This window comes from Gossypium arboreum, chromosome 2 (assembly GCF_025698485.1).
Source record: "Gossypium arboreum isolate Shixiya-1 chromosome 2, ASM2569848v2, whole genome shotgun sequence".
Taxonomy (NCBI): Eukaryota; Viridiplantae; Streptophyta; class Magnoliopsida; order Malvales; family Malvaceae; genus Gossypium; species Gossypium arboreum.
The window spans coordinates 26,596,449-26,605,369 of record NC_069071.1 but is presented as its reverse complement, the minus strand read 5'-3'; positions in this window follow the sequence as shown (position 1 = coordinate 26,605,369).

The following is an 8,921-nucleotide window of genomic DNA, read 5'->3' as shown; positions in this document are numbered from 1 at the left end:
TCTTGAATCTTTATGGAGAATTGCTTGGAAATCGACTTCAATGGTGTTCGTTGGGTAATTTTCGTGCTATCTCTTGATGGTTCCTTCTTTCATTCTTTATTTCCTTATTTATATCTTCTTAAAGTGCCAAAAAAAAAAAACCTAAAAATCACTACTTTTAGCGTACACCCGGTGCCTGAGGTCGACACATCCTGGACACACATTCGTATGGATTGCCCATGTGAAAGTCCGCTACATGTGTATAGCTTCCGGAATGCTCCAATGTTATAATTTTCACTTGTTTTCACTTATATTAATCCCAAGTGCCCTATAAACATCAAAACATTAATATAAAATGATCAATAGTATATAAATCACAATTAATATTACATAACCACCCAAAATGCACTAAGAATGAGGCTAAAATATGTTACTTTTGACACTTATCAATAGATGTTTGGTTGGAGTTGAATTAATTTAATTTATTCTATCCAATTTGTGAGTGAAATTTTAGTACAAAAGTATTCTTTCTTTTTTTTTTATAATATATTTTTAATTTGAGGTATGGATTTATTTGTTTATTTAAATCATGATATTAGTAACTAGAATTTAGATGATATTGATGAGACATCATTTTCATTTACTAAAATGAAAGTTTGTAGATGATCATATAATATAAATAATTTTGTGGTTGTTTTTGTTAAATAATCATAAACTAAATGTGTTTTATATATGATTGCACATTTTTATTCTATGTTATAAAGTTTGGACTAGAAGTGGTTTTGACTAGAAATGAAATAATTCATATGCATGGTTAATTTTCACTATTCTGGTATGAAATCTTCTAGTGAGAATATATAACATGATAACCATAAATTTGAAATCGAGATCATATTGTGTATATTTATGATGGTGCATGTGGTTTTTTATATATGACTTGGATATGGTCTCATGTAGTAAATTTTGAAATTACTTTGGAAGCATTAATCAAAGATCTCATGAGTATAAAAATAGTAATATGAATGTTATTTGACCCATTTAGGTGATGGACATGATTTTGATCATAATAAAAAAAATAATTGATAATGTCTAAGATGAATGGTGAATAAATGTGTGATTTTATCGTCACTTGATAGGACAATTAATGATCCTTTAATATGACTATATATGCTACACCTTGTATATATATGGTGTGTAAGAAAAATAATGTTATTTTACTATGAATGCAAAAAATATTTAAAGTCATGTATTGACTTTGAAAAGAAGCTATGACAAATAGCAATTATGTTGTCTAGTTTCACCAAGGGATTTGAGGCTTGTTTACAACAACTTGGTGAAAAATATATTATGCATGGTTTCATATATTTGGTGATTGTGAAATTAATTTCTTAGATATCAAAAAATAAATAAAGTAGCCAAATATGAAATTGTCATGATAAGAAAATATAAAGTAATCATTGTAATTTGATGATGGTAGAAAGAATACCCTAAATAGCATTCTTTTATGGAAGAATGAATAAATAAACATGGTGGAGGTGTTGGTATTGTGAACTTTCAAGACACAAATAAATATAAATTGGTATTGTGAACTTTCAAGACACAAATAAATATAAATTTTCACCATGCGGTATAAATTATTAACATAACTATGCTAGAAAGTTGAAAAATTTAGGGATGAGGTATAAGCTTATAATATTTGAGTCGACCATGATGGAAATTCAAGTCAACACTTAATATAACGTCAAATATTGAGTTCAATGAGTCAAAGTACATAATCAGTATGCAACTGCTAACATTACAAAATAATATATAATATATCATCCCAAGGTAAAAAATGTTAGGTACCCGTAATGGTAAGGAAAGGATGACATTATTATATTACTAATAGACCCATAACATAAATATGTTAGAGATTCATAATTACAAGAATGCTATTGATGGGATCCACCTATGTGAGTGGAAGTTTGACTGCTTCTAAGAGCCCAAGGGCTTGACTCTGACAACGCTCATGGAAAGAGGTTAGAGACACATGGCCATAATAGTGTCCCTGGATACTGTGCATTGACTGGTGTTGAAATCATTGTGTGAGATGTGTTTTGTTAATCAAATGGAATAATTGGTTAAAAGCATAATCTACCATGCAATTTTGATTAACTTTAACATGTCTTCACTAATTGAAGGTTCAATCGTAAGACACCTTCATTGCAATTGATTTCCAAGATTATCAAAATCTAGAATATTTTGAAAATGGGGGGAGATTGTTAGAAAATTTTAAAAATATATATAATGTTCCAATAGTTGCAAATGAAAAATTAAAAGCAACCAAAAGTTATATCACTTGGTTATTAACCAAGAGTCATCAAATTTGATAGTGATGAATTAAGTCTCTTAAATTCAAAAAATTATATCACTTTATTATTAACAATGAATCATCATTATTTTTTGGAAAAAATCCAGTTCGAAAATAGTTTTCTTGCATAGCAGAAAATAAAAATTTTGACAACCAATTCAGTTTATGATATTTATAGCAATAAACCCTAGACCGAATTAGCACTTGTGTTTTCAGATAGACGGGTCCTTTGTTGTTCCTGGCTTTTGACTGAAAGATTTTTTCTATTATTCTCCTGCAATGAACTGCTTCAAGTGTGGGCTCGAACAATTTGAATCAAATACGAAACACGAAATTGTTTTCTTTTCTTTTAGGAGAAAACAAAAAATTCTCTTCTCAAATAGAAACCGACATAATCATTTTTCTAAAAAATATATTTAATAATTAGATAATAAGAGTCTCTCTATTTTCAGACAAAATAACGATATCTAAAAGTTGTGTTAATAGCTCTACCTGTAACACCCCAAACCCAGCCTAAATGTTATGGCCAAATTTGAGAATGTTACGAAGAAGCATTTCGAGTATGCTTTATCACGTAAAAAACCTCGTATAGTTTATTACTAAAAGAGTGTTCACTTTTTACAAAACATATTATTATAATCAATAATAAAGCCATCGATAGTTTCTCTTTTAGAAAAAAAAACATACTTTGTAGTGGATATTTAGTAGTCATTATATTTTTTAAAACCGAGTTTGTATTTTCAAAATGTTTATTTGCGTGAAACTGTTATTTCTGTAAAATTGCTTTTTGTGCGCCGCAAAAAAACTTAACTAAACCAAAACCAATAACAAACCAAAAAAGTCTGGAGAGTCCCAAAATTACAAAAACACCCAATAAAACCAAAAATTCAAATAAATCAGTTAATTAAAAGACAGATTCCAGACTAGTGGTCACCACTGAGTCTCCATCGCACCGACCCGCCTATGTTTGAGGATTACTTGAACAGAACAGACAAACAAATGTGAGTTTTCAGAACTCAGTGTGTAACATAATAAAGACATACATACACATAAACTCAGATTAGCAGATCTCATGCATTAGGGTTTGGTTTGCCCTTACTGACCCTACAGAAGGCCCACGGTCAATCGAAATGACATGTGCAACCCTAGGAAAAATTTTAGAACTTTGGGCCCACACGCCCAAATTGGCCCTGCCCATGTGGCGCACACGGCCTGGCCCATGACCCACACCCCAAATCGGCCTAAGTCGTGTGACCCATACGGCTACACACTCACCTATCACATGGTCGTGTGTCATACACGGCCGTGTGGCATCGACAAGCCACTTTTTTTGCTTTCGCCAAACCTTGTTTTCTCGCGTTTTTGTTACATACCTGGTTTGTTTCCGAAGCAAACGCACCACCAAAGTGAACAATACCTAAAATCAACAATAAAACGCCGACAATCAAACTCAATTTCTCAATCCCAATCGAGTCACCACTCGAATACAATGAGACCAAATGTGTAATTTCAATAGAAAAAACTACACTAAGATATTTCAAAAGCTTACCCTCAACTATGACAGCCTCTAAACTTCGCTCCACAATCGAAGGGTCTCAGATTTCCTGAAGAACACCTAGCAAAATGGTATACCGAATCAATTTTATACACTAACAGAAACTAAAGCATTACTCAAAATTCCCTCAAAACACAATGAACCCTTTACCTACGAAGTAGCATGAAGGACTCGAAAAAGTTAAAGTATCGCGATTTGAAGGGAAAATTTTGGTAGAAATTAAGAGGAAAAGAAAAAGAAATTTTGATAGAGAGGAAATAGAGAAAACGTCAAGAAGAGGAGAAAAGCAAAAATTGACGTCAGAAAGAATTTAGAAAGAGAGAAAAATTTAAAAATTGGTCAATATCCTAACTCCCCACTAACCCACACCTTGATCCTCATCAAACAACCTCAGAGTTTCACCTCTATTAAATCTCTATCACACAACTGAAGCAAAAATTAACATTCACGCTCGTACTGGGATTCAAACACGAGACCTTAGGGCAAGCTAACATCTTACCACTCGAACCACCAGGCTCATTCTGATATGAGTTTACTGAAGATAAATAATAAACCCAATCACCAAGGAATAGCTAGGATAAAAAATAACTTGTTTCCCAAAAGTGGGACCTCAACCCAAGATCGCAAAGACACAATCAGAACACTTAGCCCCTCAAGCAAATACTCAATCATGACAAAATTCACAGAAATGAAATGAAATAATTCAGGGCATTACACTATCGGTGCCATCTATTTATAGGGAGAGAATGTAGAATGCTTGTTGAGTTGGAGAAGTTTATTTCAATAAGAAAAATGAACTCCTAGTCCAACTATGAGTATAGGGGACGAAAACCCTAGTTAATAACATTAGGGTTTGTGATCCCATGTTTTTACATAAGGGGCTTTTGGACCTCTTTCATATTAGGTCTAATTACAATTACTTCTTAGGCTTTCAACCCAATAATTTATAAATTGATCCAACCCAACATTTGTTTTTCTATCTCCCAAAATAAACTTTAATATATTTCTAATTAAATAATTTTCTCAACCCAATTCTAATTCTGTTAAAATCACGTCGACTCTACTGTAAAAGAATCTATAAGAAAATATATTTAATATTTTTGCATTCAATGGTTCACTATGGCTAAATGATTTTTTTCAATGTTTGTACTTCATTTAATTCGGAAAACATAAATTCATTTTTTAGGTCATTTCATTTTTCATTTTTCATTTTCATTTTCACTTTGGAGAAAACCACATTATTTCCAAATGATTCCATTTCTCCATTTTCATTTTCATTTTGGAGAAACCATAATTATTTCAAAATGTTTCGCATTTGTATTAATTTTTGTTCGTTTGATTCAATATGCAATTCATTTATGATTTCAACGAGCTAGTAGAGGGACCAGTTGAACATATGCAATTAAGGTTCAAATAATTTATAATTAACTTCCAACTTTTCACCTGTTAATTATAAACTCATTTAGTTAAGAAGTCATCCACTATAGTATCATGATTGAGCTCTCCCCAACTGCATACCATTACGAAAGCAACTTGATTATTGCTCATCTAATAACCTTTCCATAAGTGTGTTACACTCATAAGATACTCTTAATCTCTTTGGGTAATATCCTTTCTCCCAATATGATCCTATTTTATCTCATGGTAACCACTGCATAAGTCATACACCCAATGCACCAACTTTTAGTTCCTTATCTATTTGATCTCAGGCATGTACTTGCATAAAAGTGTACGGGTCATGCATCATAGTCTGCCCTGCATTCAGGATTTAGGTATGCCACACTATGAATGTCATATGGGAATAAATCCATAAATAGGTTCTAGATATGTGACACTATGAATGTCATGAGGGAATAAATCCATAAATAGGTTCTAGATACGTGAGTGGGTCATTATCTTCCTGTTTGGTAGACTCAGTGTTAAACACATGTAACACGCAAAACCTGACCCGATAATTGGATTCGAGTATGATGTGTCACAAATGAAAATTTAACTAACTTATAAAAAAATATATGGCAAAAACTTTATAAAATTTTTACAAAGTTATTGATATAAAATGTATAATGTTTGTTGATTCACTAAAGTAGGAATTGCATCATTGGTAGTTTAAAATAATGTTAAAACTATTTAGCGTCTAAGTTTAAATAAATAACTTCATTGAACAAAATATAATAAGTCAAAACCAAACATTTTAATTTTATATGGTTTTCATAAAACAACGTTTTGTCAAAGTAGTAGTTTTTTATACAGATCATTTCCAAAATACATTTATATGCCACCCCACAAGTCATGCATGATATAGAACAAAGTAGTAAGCTCACAACAACAACAGCACTCTAGCGTAGTCCTTCTAATAAAGTCTTCCTTCAGTTATCAAACTTGAGAAGGAAAATATAACGGATTAAGTTCATACGAACTTAGTGAGTTCCAAAGAAAAATCATACATATCATTACTTACTATACAATTGAACTTTTCGAAGTGACTTACTCACGATAATCATAGTATGCCTAATGGTGTGTACAGAACACAGACAAACTTAGTATGCCAACTTACTTAACATATGGGTGTATACAGTACGACAACTTAATGCATAAGACAATACATCTTCATGCTAGCTACGTACCCAGAATTCAGAATCAGAAGCATATCATACAGTCTCATTCACATACATACTCCCCTCTCAACTCCTCATATCATTTTCATTCAGATTAGCATGTTTTATCATGATTTGCTAGTCTAATTTTTAATACAATCCCTACTAGAGGCTAGACAAACATATCTCCTTTTCACCATCACCACAGATCAGATCATATCTCAGATATTAGAAGTAGATGATACTAGCTTATGCATGAAAGATGGCGTTTACTTCATATCACAGATAGACTGAACTCAAACCAATGACACCAGATAACCATTATCTATACATACACCTTGCATCCATTGCAAAGAAAGATTACTTACCTTAAATGAATTATAAAAAAAAATATAATTTACAACATATAGAAGTAAGAAGAAACTCACTTGAAATTCTAGCATAAATCTGTAAACTAGGTCCATTGCCTTTATCGCTTGGACCCTTGTTAGCTTCTTGAGCTAAAAGAAAGATAATTATACATATCAAATTATCAATTTCTCAAATCTTGACATGCATGTGAGAATCGAAAACACATAATCCAGAATCAAGAAGTTTTCTTCCTCACGCACCATTCTAACATCAATGCATGCAGTACGAAAAACACGTAAATGAATTCGATGAGAACTTAAGGTTTCATCAGTAATTACCAGTGAGATGGCACTAATGTAGAAGTTAGCTAGATACCGTGAACCTTCACTTCGATGAAGTTTTTCTAAACTTTGGTTTTCAGAGAGTTTCAGAGGAAATCAAGAAAGAAGAAAAAATGTAAAGGTGTTTCAGAAAGACCATTGTTATCCTTATATACTCAAACAATAGAGCCAACGATTAGTGGAAAATCAAATAATTCCATTAACTCTTTTGATTCCCTTGATTAAATGCACTTAATAAAATTTAAGTATTATCTTCTACGACAATCTAGTTCTATTCTAACTAAATCTCAACTTAACTAACCAAATCATCAAATACTAAAATAATAAACAAATCTAAACAACTGTGAACTTAACGAGTTTGCCAAAAGCATTTGGGGTGGACGGATACTTAACAGAAGAGTTTGCCAAACCATATAGCTTGCTAAACTAAGAGTTTGTTAAATGGTGAATTACACAGAATTCTATTTCTAGCTAAGATAAATACCTTACTTACTCAAATCTATCATTAGTTTACCATCTAAATGCCAAACAGTAACCAAATATGAAGACTTCATTGGACGAGTTGTTACAAAACACTTCCGCCAGACTGGAAGTACTTAGGCCTAAGAGAGACCCTCCCACTGTGAGAAAACACCCAGTGCTACTGATCATTTGTAGGTATACTATTTGGAGTTGGTTCCAAAACCATTTCTGTAGGGTTTTGTATATTTCCCAAATGTTCCTCGAGAACATCTTTAGTCCAAGGTTTGAAGTCATTCATATAGCTTTGTTCAAGGAAAGTAGCATAAGTTGACACTATAACAGTTTACTCTTTCGAGTTATAGAACAAACCACTCTTTGTTCCCTTTGGATATCCTACAAACTTGCACAATTCTATTTATAAGTCCAACTTCCTCACATCTTTATCCAATATGTGGGTGGAGCATCCCCAAATACTTAAATGGTTTAGCCTTGGCTTCTTATCATGCCACAATTCATATAGAGGTTTTTTATGTTGCATTATTTGCCACATCATTCAGAATATAACAAGTCGTTTGTACCGCATATACCCAAAAAGAGATTGACAACTTCGAATAACTTAACATCGAACTTACCATGTTTAACAATGTTCGATTCCTTCTCTTTTCCATGTCGTTCTGTTGTGGAGTGCCTAGAATAGTTAACTGGTATAGAATTCCATTCTCTATGAGGTACGTTAAGAACTCATCTAGTAAACATTCCTCACCTCGATCAGAACGAAGTGTCTTTATGGGTAAACCTAGTTGTTTCTCCATTTCCGCACGAAACTCTTTGAATTTATCAAAGGTTTCACTCTTGCAGTGTAGAAGGTATACATACCCATATCTAGAATAATTATTAATAAAGGTTATGTTATATTCATAACGACCTCTTGCACTAACGCTCATGAGGCCATATACGTTAGTGTGCACAAGTTCTAAGGGTTTAACGGCCCTTGTTCCTTTTGCATTAAAAGGTCATTTGGTCATCTTACCTTCCAAGCAAGATTCATATTGTGGAAGATCAACTTCTTTAAGTGAACATAAGATGTCGTCTTTCACAAGTTTTGTGATTCTTTCTTGATTAATATGAAAAAGTCTCAAATGCCAAAGGTATGCCTCATTAGAGTGAGAAGTTTTAAGTTTCTTATTCTATATATTTCAGTTTCAATTAGTGTGTACATCTTTTGTTTGATAAAATAAATATTATATAATATCCATCCATTATAGATAAGATTGTGGTTTTTAAATATT